We start from the raw sequence: 14,581 nt of genomic DNA, 5'->3' as shown, positions 1-14,581 counted from the left end.
CTAAGTTATTCACGATATTAATTAGTTCTAAAATAAATTAAGATAGAGAAAAGATTGATGAAGAGGAAAGAAACATGACACGAAATAAATTTACTAAATTAATCTGAAATATATTAGTAATTTAATATCATTGTCTTTTCCGAATGTTAATAATTGAAGTTTCCTCTACAAGAACTCCTCAATATCTAATTAAAATTCAAGATAATTGATTTCCCCTAATAATAATTAAGGATCGATTTCAAGATTGGCAAGAAGACTGCCATTAAAATCAAAAGAAAGATATCTTGCAGAAAATGCAATCAAAAGATTACGACCGCATAATAGAGTTCGCATATAATGAAGTAATATTTCATCGAGGCTTTCCTATCGATTTCCGGCTGAACATTGAAAAAGATTTTGAAAATGAATCCTCGTGGAGACTTCACACTTGTGGAAATATTGAAATGAGATTCTTCATTTCATTTCAGATTAATTCAACAATTCATCAGTTCTACATTAATTGCCATTCTCACGAAAATTGTGAGGAAGGAAAGAATTTCTAATTATATTTGTACGCAGTTGAGTTTACAGTTTTTCAAAGTACTTTTGCTTACAGAACAACTTATTAAAATATATATATATATATATTTAGTAAAATATTTAAATAATATTTAGTATCATATTATAAAATACATTACGTTATGTTATTATGTTATAAAATATGAAAGTCCTAGAAAAAAGTATTACTAACATAAGTATCACAAGGTTATTACTTCTCCATTTTTTAATATTATATAACTGCTATATATTCCAACGTAATTATTTCAAAAAAAAAAAAAAAGAAAAAAACAAAAACTCGTATGTGTACGGATGTGCAGATAAGACATGTCGTAATGAACAACGTCGCGAAGAGTGTTGAGACATTAACTGTGGGTCTTATTATACTGGAAAAAGGTAAAAGCCATTAGAGTCTTCCCTTGCGCGAAACTTCCTTGAACTAATTGGATGAAAGCACCGAGGGATATTGTACAGCGCGAATGGCGGGCGTTGGCGATGTTTCGCCGTTTTCTGACAGGTTAATAACTGCAGACTGTAAAATCGTATACGTGGAAATGGAATTTCTCTAATCCAACAGAATTTCTCGCACTTGTTGACTTGAGATCGGGTTTTCTCGCTACGAAAACATAATTTATCTTAATAACCACGAAATGCAGAAAAATGCAGTTATAAATATATTCTCCGAGTATCTTAATTCTTTAATAAGACACTGGGATCTGGAAAATTTATGCAAAAAAAAAACTGTTTGCGATTTTTGCGTTTCCATGAGCATATTTCATATGTATAAATAATAAAACTTATAAATTTTAAATATTTCAATTGTTTTGATTCGATAAAAAAATAAACTTTTAATAAAATATTTTTTTTTATATGTATCCAATTGTGTGAAAACTTATTAAATACCGCGCTGCTAGAATATTTTAATTTTCAGTATTGAACATCTTGTAAAGAGAACCTTTAATTAAAATTTCTTTGCAGTCAAATTCGCAATTGATATTACCTGAGCTTTTATACTGCTAAAATGCAAACTTACAAGGCAATAAAAAAAAAAAAAACATATATCTTCTTAATCTTGATATTACGTTAATCATAATTTTCTTAAATTTGATTACCACTGCTTCGTAAAAGCAAACACCCTGCGTACGTCAAACAACCGGCGAACACGCGACGCATCACGGCTTATCCGGTTATTGATTTTGGCCAGACGACTTTCAAAGAAAGTTCCAAGTCCAATGTGTAATGCGTGACACACGCAGGTTTCCTCGTCGCACGCAAGACACTTTTCGCTTCTACGAAAACATTCACAGCATCAGCTGATCCGAATGTTTTCTAAAAATCAATCGGCGCACATGACCCAATCCACTTAAGCTGGCCTGCAAACGGAAGCATTCGCACATATTTCCATTCACGTGAATATTCTTTCTTGAATTTCTTTCGTCATTTCAAAAAGTTATAACGGGTGACAACGAGACAACAGGAAAAATAAAATTCTTTATTCCTAAAGTCTAAAGTAAGTAAGAAAAAAAAAAATAAAAATAAAAGTCAAATAATAATAAACCAAGTTTAAATAAAAACGTTTCTTAATATATTATATTTTATATATTATTTTTATGTATTATTATTATTATTATTTATTTTTTAATATACTGAAGTTTAAAAATATTGTAAGAGATATTAAGAAGATATTTTAAAAGATCCAAAAAAAAAAAGAAGCGTTAAATTCAATTTTAAATGCGTTCTATTTATCTTCGTAAAAGATAGATCAAAGATAATCAGAAGATTAAATTTGTGAGTTCGGATGCGATCAATAATAAGCATTAAGATTTCCTAGACATGCTTCGAAAAGCCAGTGAATCTCGAAAGGGGTAAGGAATAGCGATGAGAACGAACTTTCGCTCGTACATTCTGCTGGATATCTCGAAAAGCGTAAATTATGCTCGCAGCTCGTTAAAAGCACGCGAATATCTAGTAGGCTACGTGCAGATAGAGCACGAACGGGCACACCGTGAAATCCGATGAGAGATATTGCGGAGTGATCGATAAAAATAATAGAAGGAAAGAAAGAGAGAAAAGAGACTGACTGTAGGAAGATATGCAGACGTTTCTGCTGCGTGTCAGCTGTTCTTCATCAGTTGTTCCTTCATCAAATTTACAAAGCAAAGAAATTCAAACGTTAACAACACGATATTAATATGTCAAATGTACTAAAAGTAATATATTCAACTTGTCGTTACATAATATTCATAAATATTCCAGACATAAAATTCTGAGAAAAAAAATAGATGTTAATTTTTCCATCATTGTCAAAAATTATAATCCGTATTACGTATATATAAAATCTTCCTCACACATTTTGATTATTACAACTCGTATTTGCTTTACAATCTTTCGCTTCTTGATTTTGAAAAAAACTTATTTCATAATCACAAAAACAATAAAACAATAAAAAAAAAATAATATAAATTTATAAAGAACTTATTATAAAGAACTGAAACTTTCGTTAATTTTTTATATTAATCGTGATATGTGTTCTCGACAGTACCATTACGGAGACTAATAGAGGAAAAAGTTTTTCTACCACCGTGAGAAAATAGCCGGCGACTGGCGCGATAAGATAGACAAAACGATCTGTCGTAGAAGCTAGAATAGAACCAGTGAGATAAACTTTAAAGAGAGTCTACTAAGAGTGCGCAAGTAGTTTTTGAGCGGATTCCGTAGACGCATCGTCCCCTTTAATTTTAAATGCAAATTTTTCTGGTACGGATTCAAAATAGAAAAAAATTGTCGCAGAGTTATTTCCGTCCTCCAGCTGGCGATTGTTGCAACCCTCTCATCAACCCTCTCATCAACCCTCTCATCAATTTGTAATCGAGCGAAACTTTTTGATAAAGCTTTTGTTGTTTTCTAACAACATTATTGCAACATCTCGTAACATTTCATTTGTTTCATTCCAGAAACTTTCTTTTATTATCGAATGTCAAATTATTAATCATTTTTTTTTATAATAATTTTTTTTCATTATAATTTGTTAATTATTCAAGCTTTAGTAATTTATTTAAACTATATAAAATTTATATATAGTTCCTCTTTTGGCGAATAAATTTAATTCTTTTAGCGAAAAAAAAACATTCATTTTTTTTTTTAAATTTTAAAATTTTCGTCGTTTCTTTGCCGACTTGGTAATTTAAACGGAAAATCAGAACTGAACGGTGCAGATAACGAACAAAAATCTCACAAAACTCGGTTCCTCTTCGCCATTTTGATTTGCATATCGGAACCATTCGTGACCACGTGCGACAAATCTACAATTAGAACGACGGAGAAAGAGCGAAAGGAACGAAGGACTGTTCGAATAGAGATATCGAACGGCCGATAAGCTTGCAAGATTCATGATAATGGATTACCAGAGAGAACCTTCAGTGGAAAAAAACCGCATCGCGGTCAGCCACATTACATGTTGCATTTAATTTCACGTCGATGTCAAATACCAAATTCCATATTTCAAAAGTATAAAATCAAATCAATTGCGGCAAATTCGTAATAATTTTAAATCATTTTAACATCTCTATATTTTTTTTAAATAAAAATGTTCAAAAATGTTTTACACGTAAATCAGAGAAGAAGATTAGCGAATATATATATATATATATTATTCAAATAATCAATATTAAATAATACCTGATAATATTCTCTAATTATTAACAACAGCTTATAGTTCCAAAATATTCTGTATTAATAACTATTATAAGCATTGTAATTAAATGTGTGATTGGTTATATGTCACTTGCACCACTTGATTGTGAGAAATTTTGCAAACCGGTAGCGAATCGAAGGCGTTAATTAATCGAAATTGAATGAGAAAGTCGGTATCTTCGTGCTATATGGGCTGCACTTCCTGCGAAGAGACCCGAACACATTAGCCCGTCGCAACTGCGAGCCAACATATGCGACGGATGCGACGGAATTTCGCGTCCCTTGCCAACCACATGCTAGTAGCCAAACTTCTCTGCCGGTGTGCTTAAAAGTCAACCCGATTATACGGCTTCCTCTCTAATTCGCCACCTGGCTAACTCTCCCGTTGCCGGCAATCGCCGTGATCCGTATTCAAGCTCCAGCGTTTACCGTTAAATTTAGTCTGATCTGACTTTCAGATATAAATTATGTTTTGTTTTCTCGCAGGTATTAAATTACTAATAATTATAAATCACGTTTATTTTAATTATATTTGATTGTCTGTCCGTAAATATAAATGCATTGTAAATTATATCCTGTAGATTATTATTTGCGCAATTTGTAACTGTGTGTAAACGTGCCTCATTTAAATTATCTACATTACAAATGTTATTATATATATATATATATATATATATATGTATTATTTACGCTCGATTTATTTGTATAAATCAGAGCAATTTTATTTTATATAGAATATGTACAATATTTTATTTTATAATTTATAACTGTGTGTTAATTATAAAAAAACAGAAAAATCCTGTTATATATTACTTTAATAATTAGTATGATACTTACAATACTGTAACTGTAAAATCATCCCGTGATATAAAAGATATGGCCAATAAAAAAAAATTAATTGGCCATAATAACATTTTTATGACACCTAAAAATGCAATTAAGTCAAGGTAATATAGCGAAAAGGGCATTGCTTCGAACATAGTTACTATTTCCATCAAAATTTACAAATTCACGAAATGAACGAAGCAACATATCGCGCTTGAATAACAAAAAAATTGACTATTTATCGATTGTCATTGAATAATCTATTCAGTGCTGGGGATTGATTTATATTGCGATTTCAGAAAAGTGAGGTCACGCAGCAAACGTCTCGCACGAGATGGAATGAAATCGATCTCGGTTGGCTCAGACGATCATGACGCGTTTCATCAGGAATGCATGTGGAATACATCCGCGCCCTAGCTGATATCGAGTGACCCTAACGAACCGCTGCGAGTTAATGGCGCTTAATAATATAGATTACATCAAGGAATCTCAAGCATTCGCGAGCGAGTTTATGATCAGCGGTGTGGAGCGTGCATCCTTGGCATCCGTGCTTAGAAATGTCCATTTTCCAGAAGACTAATAAAATTCACAAAAATCAAACGTTAATGAAGTCTGTAAATTAGAAAATTAAAACAGTAAAGTAGTAAACAATATAATATAAAATTACAGATCTAAAAAAAAAAAAACAAAATTATCATTAATTTATGATACATTTTTTAACTTAGAATTTTTTGATTTTTGATTTTAAAAAAGTATCTGATATATTGAAAAGCGAAATGTTTAAAAATTTAATTTAGAAATTTCTTCCTTGATTATTACACTTATATAACACATATATTTGTTTTTCCGAGTGTTATCACCCAGATCTCTTTTTCGTTCCGCAATGAAATCAGATCTGGAATAAAAATTGAGAAATCAATTTCTAAAAGAGAAAATTTTCCACCGCGCTGTAGAGACCGCATAAATTTCAAAATACCAAGAAAGATTCGGAGGGAAATAACAAGGCGAGAACCATCGCGATTCGATGTATCACTGCTGGTGTTTCTTGACACGTGTGTCCGTGGAAAGGACCAGCACCTGGGACGACGGACTACAATCGTTCCCAAGGGAGTCGTGACGAGATGACGGGATCTCTCCCGCGATCATCCGGCGTCTCGGGTCCGTCACAACGTACATCCACCCACACAACATCCTGAAATTGACACAACGTCCCCCGATGAATAATGCCTGCGCTGGCAGTCATCGCTAAATGTTGCATTTTGAATATCGAACGGAATGCTTGGACTCGCGATAGGACAATAATAATAGGATTTCTGTCTGTCAAATGAATTGTACGTCTAGTTTGTAAAGCAAATTGTTGAGATTGTAATTTGACATTCGAAGCCAGTTCTTTTCATTTTTAAACGTTAAATATATATGCCAATAATCACAAAAATATCAAATTATTTATAATTTTCTTTAAAATAATATTTTTATGTTAAAATAAGATTTTTTTCCATATATCGATGTATTTAAAAATTAATCAATATATGATTTTTCAATCGTAATTTTCATACATAATATATCAAAAAAGAACGACAATAAAATATATATATTAGATAGGACAAAGTTTAATATTTTAGAAAATATTGCGGCTGATGTTTCCGAACATTTTCTATGTGCATAACATGTTCTATATATCCACAATGATCCTTACGTTATGTAGGAATGACGATCGAGATGCAAACTCTGCAGACTCTCGGTCGGCAAAGTTTTATGGCTGGACATCGTCGAACTCGGGTTCTCATTAGCTGCCTAGTCTAAACGGGCCCGATGAATACCCCAAACTTCTACCTAATATTAAGTTACAAGTTGCGTCCTAAAACTGGCCGCCGCATTAAATGACCGTGATAAAATGAGAGGCCATTTCGTATGAAACAACAGGTAAAAAAAAGGCTGTTACGTACGAAAAGGATATAGTAATACTCATTAATCAAATGGCAATGTTTGTTAAAGACTAATAATTCTAACTACACGTTCTTATTTTCTAATTTTATTATTCTGTAATTCTCAATTCTGAACTTCTCCAAGCAATATCTCTTGTGAAATTATATTTCTTAAATATGTATCACGTAAAATAATTTAAAATTCAACATTTTCTTTTCGTTTTCATTTTTAAATATTACTTTGCACAATATTTTTTTCGCATTTGATATATTTACATCGTGTTTACTCGATAAAACTGTTTAATTTTTTGATACGTTAAACGACTCCGTCGCTAAATGTGAGTTTAAATTTTCAACGGGACGAGGCCAATATAAAATTCGTGAAGGCATACGTTCCTGAGATTTCCCTGCATGATTTATGGGAGCGCTCCTGTACATGCAAGCACTACACTATATCGTAGAGAGAAGTTTGCATAACTACTTTATTTCCAAGATATATCGCGCCGCCTTCGGCGCTTTTTACTTGGCACATCCCGCAGCCATATCTTTCTTGAATTTCCACCGTCCGATTCTTCCGATGGTTACCGGCGCGAAGTAAAAGACGATAAATCCTCTGAGAAAACTGGAATTTCAACGGAACACATCAATATAAAACGCTATCAATATAAAAGTCATCGTAAAGATGTTTAAAAAGTTATAGTTACATAAGATCATAGTAATAAATAACTTCGTTCCTTTTGCTATCATCCAATACATTGCAATTTCATAAATCAGTATAGTGTAAATTTAAATGCAGACATTTTCGTCTTTTCGCGAGTTGTTTTCAAAAAAAAAAAACAAATGTAGCTGCTTGAAATAAAAACTAAATCCGATACAATATTTTGACAAAATCAAAATTTGACGAATTATTTAAATTATACATTACATCGTAAGTGTGAGAGAGAAATTATATATCTCTCTCAATTTTCTACTCACAGATAAAAATGAGGAAAACTTTCTCGCACCGCAAAAGTTTAACCAATCGTCAGACCAAATTTTTCTTTAAGTATAAGACAATGAGAGAAACGAAGGTAGTGCCGAGGCGAAAGAAGGAATAGGATTAATTTTGGTTTATGCATCGGAAACGAGAATTCATCCATCTGCTAATGGGCTGATGCGCCAAGCTGCGGAGCCGCGGATTCGCCACATAAATCGCGCGTCGCGGCGCGTCGCGACGCGTCGCGTCGCGTCGCGTCGCGTCGCGTTGCGTCGTGCCAGCCAGCCGAGTGCAGCCGCGTGAGAGACACTTTCAAATTATGCACGGTGTTACGGCACGAGTGCGACGTGGGATGTAGCGGCATTACGCGACGTAATCCACATCCCGCCAGTCCTACGGTGAGTCCATCGCCGCGAACGAAGTCGCGATTTAAGCGATGACATCCGAGGAGGACAGATGCAACAGTGTTCGCGAGATTTGCGAGACGCCCGTGGCATTTTAATTAAGACGTCCTGGCTCATAAACTTTACAGGCCTTAGCGAGTACTTTGTCTTCGATGGAAAAGTAGCATTAAGTCATTAAGTTACTTGCGAGCGATTTTTCCGTCGTTGAAAAACCTTAAGTCCGACCATCATGGTAGCGATCTATTTTTTTAAATTAAATTTATGATATATATATATATATATATGAACCAAGAATATAAAATATTAGCTTTTATACAATGTCAATTAAATGTATATCTATTACCATTAAAAATTAAATAAATAAATTTACGGCTTGATAAAGAAATTTCAAGAGATTAATATACTTTTAAAGTGAAATCCTTTTCTTTAATGAACAACTTCTGATGTTCACTTTTTTTCTAAATATAAATGCTATAAATAAGAGATAAATTTTAATTTTCACTTAGTCCAACCATTTATATTAATATGTATAGAAAAATCTAGTTTTTATTCTTATGTTTCGTATTACTCTTAAGTTATATCTTGCTCCCACTTTCTCTAAAATCTAGATATGTACGACATGCCTATTGTAGACTCTCACACTCTCACATACATGCATTTGCAAATGCAGAGTCTACAATATATTGAGCTTCGATTCGTTGATTCTAAGTCCAAATGACAATGTGGATCAGTTATCTCTGCGGAAAACTTGGTCCTTCACATGAATCTAGCTCACTCTATTTTGTAGCAAGCAAATAATGTTTGTATCACCCGTCTCTTTCTGTTCGACATCGGATTACGCATTCGCATTTAGGCGCACCCGATGATTTACCGGCAACGCCTGCGACGATAAATCAACCTATGTGTGTTATGCACGCCCACCACCCCCTCGCCGAAAGAGAGAGAGAGAGAGAGAAAGAGATAGAGCACTCGCGAGGATCAGGATTTCGACTATGAGCGCACAAAGCGCGCTGCAGCCGCCCGCGCGATTCACGCAATTTAACTCCGGAATGCGTGACGCCAGTCGATTTGACCTGGCCACGAAGTACGTAGATTCCAGATTTTGGCTGCGCTTCCTATGGAAAACGACCGCGAAAAGTGTGGCCGAAAATATAAAAATCCCTTGGTAGAGACTGTCAAGTTTTTGACAAATTAATTACAATTTCACGTCTAAACTGTAATAATCAAAAATACTTTCGATTGAAATTAGGTATGTGGTTATTGTCATCCATTTTGTCATCCATCTTCTACATTCACGATTCTAGATTCATTGCGATCATAAAATTATCGACGTCAAATTTGATAACGAATGTAATGTTAAGAATAGAAAAATCGATAGATACTAATTAGATTATGATAGATGTTTCGAATTGATTTTATTATCGCGATATATGATTGTTTGAGATTTCTCTCGAACAAAAATGATCTATTATTATCTCGCTAACTTAACACGTTTTAGACGTTTATTTATATACAGTTCGACGAATAGATCAATACTATAAATAATATTCGACGATAAGATCAATACTAGAAATAATATTAGAGTTATTAGATATAAAATGAAATGGGTACTCAGTTCAACTCATCTTTGTATAATACAGATCTAGATTTAGCAATATTAAATAATTTCAACTGAGGCTAAAGTATTAGCACACACTCACGAGATTCATCTTAATTCAATAATAATACGGGAAATATGACATGAATTAAAAATTTTTTTATGATAAAATGATGTTCAAAAGTTTAATACATGTATATTAACTATGAATAATTCTTTTCAATTTAATCTTCCTCTTTATTAATATCTTCTACGGACAAAAGCTAAAATATTTCTATTATAAAGTGTGTAATAGATAGTATTTAATTTTAAATGTGTTTTTTATATCTTTTGATCGATGGAGATTTAGAATTATATTTATTATAAACAATTAAATTGACATTTAAATTAAATCTGTCTCAGAAAACGGGAAATTCTTATTGATTTTATTTATACATAAATGTTGTTTTAAAAATGCTTTTCTTAAAAAAAGGAAATATAAGTTGGGCAAAGTTTCATTGTTATTTAAACCTTCCCAAAATGTATTTTTTTATCTAAAATGGAAAATAATCTTCCTAATTTAAAAAGTAATCAACATTTACTTGTACATATTTGTCCTATTGAGAAAAATTCGTATCTTTATTCGGACATCTTCTTTTCGATCTTAAATGAAGATGCAAAATCTTTTCCAAGACGAACCTAAAAAAACCTAATTAATTATTTAAGAACTTATTCTTGTACTTTTTGCAATAATAATTAAATTTGATTCATAAAATATCATTATCTTTAAGTTAAAAAAAATAACCATACTAACTCTATCTACTTAAATTACAAAGTTACATAATTTTTTCCGAAAGAGTGCGTTTTAGCACTTGCTGTGCGTTGCGTTTTGAAGGCTGGCTACTTTGCCATTTTTTTCCAACTCACTCGCAAATGTGCTTTCCGGCAAATTCGACAATGGCACTTTCAAAGTGCAAGAAGCCGTGGCCACCGACTCAATCCTGGCGACGCGTGCCACGGAATGCGTGGGCGCGTGGTAGCGCGCGTCGTGCTCGTTCACGCGTATCCGCAGTTGCATCGAGCCGCGTCGAAGCTCGAATCTCCCCACTGGCGAGTGGGAGGAGAGAGACGAGGACCGAGGGCGACGCAGACCGAGAGACGGGGACACGAGGCGAGCGCCGGCGCGACGTTCCTCTCGTCGTCGCGGTAAAAGGTCCGCGCCGCCACCGCCGAGACTTCAAAGGGACGATACAGCCAGCCGCTGTACAGCCAGCTCGCCTTTCTCGGAACCCCGTAACGCCGGTGGGACGTAGAGTGGCCCGCCGGATTTAGAATGAATTATCGAGGTATTAACGTTGTGGAGCGCGCGTATACGGATAACGCGCGCTCACAACGCGATAAATACGACGAGATATCGTCGCCGTTCGCTGCTCGGCGACGAGCGACATCCGGACTGGGATACTCTGTATTTCTTCAACGATGATTGAAACTCGCCGTGTAATCGTCGTATCTTCGATTCGGCGAAGAATTGATGAAGAGAGAAAATGGTCATCTTCGTTCAAAAAGTAAGTCTTTTTGTTTTTTAACTTAAACTCGTTGATTTCAAAATTTATGAATTTATAGGAATATAAATTTTGAAAACTTATGCGTGATAAGAATGTAAATAATACGGATTTAAAATAATAGGAAACTAACTATTACTCTAAAAATGAATACTGTAACTCGTGCAGAGAAGAGCGATTTTACAATTGTTTCGTGCTGAAAATTGAAAAATAATTATTTTTATGTCGTATAATACATATTTCTGATGTAATAACGCTTTTAGTTTCGTGTCTTTTGAAATAATCTGTCGGAGGAACAGATCAGAGGCGAGACTAACAAGACATACGCTAACGATGAGATTATCATGTGATTGAAACACGTGTGAATGTAATTTTGGGTCCTCTCGGAAGCGCATCGCATGGATTCATCTCTCAACAATACGGTAATTACGGAAATGCGACCTAACTCGTCATTCTAATTTAATCCACGACTGCCGACTTCCAGCGAGTCGGCATTTCGGTCGACACAACGTTCTTCTTCCCTTCCTCATAAAGTTTTCATCAACTGTAACGGAATATCTTTTTTATCGTAAAGCAGATAAAGAGATATCTCCTGACGAAATTCTGCATGCATCAATGTAACGATAAATAAATAAGATAAATAAAAAAAATATTAAAAAGTACAATAATTTCGAGCAAACATATAATTATAATTAGTATAATTATATAATTAAATATATAATGTAATTATATAATATATAATATATAATTAGTATTAAGAGGATGTGTAAATCTATTTTATTTTTCAAACTGAACTTCAAAATGATATTTATTAAGACTTGACGAGCGGGGCAAGCTGCTTGCATTAAATTACGTGCGTTCCTCGCGCCGTTTTATACGCCGTTTTACGTCGTACGCAAAGACCTAATTTGTGCATTGTGCCAAGGTTTAATTTGCACCATCCGCGAAATAGAGCCGCGTAAGAGAACGGTATCCCGAGGGCAACGACGCGAATAATTTATGGAAACAGGCAGATGGGCCATGGAACGAGACAAATGGACGAAGCCGCAGGCGTTGCGTACAGTTGAAATCGTTTCGACAAAATGCGCACACTTCTGAAGGTATATGCGAACAAGTCGCGCTGCTGTACCTCGGGCTGTAAATCGATTGCTATCATCCCGCTGTTCCTCGTCCTCTCATACGCGACACATGAAGCACGACTGAGCGCGCGCGCGCGCGCGCGCGCGCGTGTGTGTGTGTGTGTGTGTGTGTGTACGCGCGCGTGCGAAAAACAGTCGCCGTGTTCTCCAGCGGTTTTCTCGCGCCGATAAGCGCTCTAGTTCCGATAAAGCGAGCGTATCGATAAGGACTTCTGAGACGTAAGAAATTCATGTCGATGGATCTCTTATAAACACTTGACCAACTCCCGAGGAAACTTCGCCAAACTCGTGAGATATTTATGGGAAAATCATGGGAGATTTATCCCCACACAGAGACAATGAAGATTTATCCCCAAAGATTTATCGAAAGGCTCTAATAGTTCCTCTCATTTCTTGCGAAACAGAAAATTCTGGGATCATCTCTGTTCCCCCAGAGGGACCGGCACCCTCGGTCGGGGCACAGATTTCGAGTTTTCCGGACGACCAGGTTCGAGAAATGGCATTCGTGGTCACGACGAGCGTCCCTTCGCGATTATGCTATCTGCATAAAATTATTATCGTACCGACCAAACTATCCAAAGTTTCCCCGGCGACCACGGGGTCCGTCGTTATTTATGCAACTCAATCAAACATAGTGGCGGACCCTCTCACGTATATCCGGTCGGATTTATCGTGATAACAGTCGGCTAGCTTGCCTACAATGTCTTACAAATCATAAATGTTCACTAATCACATTTAAGTGTCTTTCTCTATAATCTCTTCATTCTCTTTCTCTATATTTTTTTACAGTATTATTACTTCAAATAAAAAATATAAATATATTACAAATAAATTAAAATAAATTTTCACATCACAATTATTTGAGACAAAATATTTTGACACTTTTCGTAATTTTTAATACGTGGTCTTTATTTATATTATATTAAATTATGAAACCAAAAATAAATTATATTTATATTATTAAATGTATATTGAAAAATTACTTCTGAATATAATTTGATTATTTTTTTAATTATTATTATTATCAATGTTAACATTATAAAATCGATGATGATATTTATTATTCTTTCTGTAAATATTAATAAGTAAATGGAATTAATTTTTAGAAGTAGAACATTTACATTACTGGGAAATAAAAGGAATTCATTGGAGTATCGAAACAACCGTAGGAAATAAAATCGGATTAAGTCGGGTAGGAAAGTAATAAGATATTTTCCGTGAATTGTCAGACAAAATATGACGCTACTTCTATTACGTACGTATTTTTTCATGAAAGTAATAGGCAGACAGTACGTCGCTGTAACGTTGCGACTGTACATGTTATACATGTCATGGACAATCCGCTTAAGGAAATCCTCAACGTTGCCGCCGTTACTTAACGCAAACGTAGAATCGTTTCTCAGAATTTTCGAGATGGGTTTAACCATCCCTTCAGCGGTTCTTCTCTTAATTGCAAATCTGGTTTTATGCTAATTGTTCGGCTAATTGTTCTGGATTAACCTCACGGTAGACAACTCGTCTTGCTACTTTTAATGCTAGTGTAATTACTGATGATAAAAGGCAATTTTTTTTAAATTAAATTATACGTCTCAAAGAAATCCGTCTTCAAAAGAATTATGAATCAAACTTCCAGGAAATTTTTATCTACGATAAAATAGTAAATATATATAAAATACCTAAATATCTAAATTCTCATATCTTTAGATTACACTGTCGATATTCCATATCTAGACTTTATCAATTCTCGCGAATAAGAATTTCCGAAAAATTCATCAAAGAATGATAATTTTAAAATCAAATTATATATAAAATTTATTTGATTTATTTGAAATTTATTTGAGTGAATCGTAAAAATATAATTACAAAAAAAGAATTCATAAGTAATATAAATATTGCCGATTAACAATTATTTCTTTTTGTAATTTCTACAAATATCATAATTGC

The 14,581-nt window shown here is 34.1% G+C and overlaps 1 protein-coding gene and 1 long non-coding RNA gene across 3 annotated transcripts in view; both read right to left on the bottom strand.

Moving 5' to 3' along the window:
- The window catches only part of bsk (mitogen-activated protein kinase dJNK), a 144,599-nt gene that overhangs the window by 38,465 nt on the left and 91,553 nt on the right, over positions 1–14,581 (bottom strand). The gene's annotated exons all lie outside the window — the stretch shown is intronic.
- Positions 4,504–7,358, bottom strand: LOC148938235 (uncharacterized). The gene is made up of 3 exons (XR_016138489.1): positions 6,752–7,358; positions 6,032–6,247; positions 4,504–5,950 (listed from the first exon to the last, which is right to left on the bottom strand). It is a non-coding gene; the product is annotated as an uncharacterized LOC148938235 (long non-coding RNA).

This window comes from Pogonomyrmex barbatus, unplaced genomic scaffold (assembly GCF_055798465.1).
Source record: "Pogonomyrmex barbatus isolate J1 unplaced genomic scaffold, ASM5579846v1 scaffold1, whole genome shotgun sequence".
NCBI lineage: Eukaryota > Metazoa > Arthropoda > Insecta > Hymenoptera > Formicidae > Pogonomyrmex > Pogonomyrmex barbatus.
Note: the sequence above shows the minus strand (reverse complement) of the source record. Positions and strands in the feature narration are given on the sequence as shown.